Here is a 760-nt window from a genome sequence, read left to right on the forward strand (position 1 = left end):
GCTTGATGTAAAGAACGGAATGATCCAAGGACGGTCACATATTCGATATTGAGCTAAAAGTGATCGGTTAATTATGCCCTCTGTTTAATCTCAAACACAATGAGACCAGTTAAAAATGAAGCTAACCATCTATGGTACTGTACAAACAAGTTACACCTTTGTTTCATTTTGCGGTTTTGTCCGGTTTTACCAATATAAACATCAGCGGGCTTTCTCAAAATATATATGTTGAAGCATAAAAGTTTTAACATTTTCTGCAATTTAAAATTTAAAAAGTTTGCCATGCATTCGGTTCATCTAAATCAAAATATTTGTTTTTATAAAGTGTTAATGCCCTGCAAAGTTTTTTTTCTTCTTCTTTTTAAGACTGGCATTTTAGCCCTTTACAAATGGTATAGCTTAGTCATATTTTCCAGACAATGCTTTTTGACTCTCATTTTCAAATAGTTCCAGTCTAAACCTTAAGTAAACCAGCCATTAGCATTAGTATTTTTTTAAAATGTACCATTCCATTTTAGCCTTCAATTAAGGTACAAAAGTGCACTGAAGTGCTCTCTATAGTGGCGAGGACTGGCTATATGTGCCCTTTTTCTTCTTTTCTGCCCCTGCCCTTCAAAAGTCAGTGCACGCCAATGCCTTCCTCTGTTTGTGTGTCATTGTCCTACTGGAGGGTCTCAAATGCTTTGAAATCTTACACAAAATTTAATACTGTATCTTCATCTACTCCCCATGTACTGTATACCATTATCTACAATACACT

Source organism: Cyprinodon variegatus, unplaced genomic scaffold (genome assembly GCF_000732505.1).
Source record: "Cyprinodon variegatus isolate N-32 unplaced genomic scaffold, C_variegatus-1.0 Scaffold94, whole genome shotgun sequence".
NCBI lineage: Eukaryota > Metazoa > Chordata > Actinopteri > Cyprinodontiformes > Cyprinodontidae > Cyprinodon > Cyprinodon variegatus.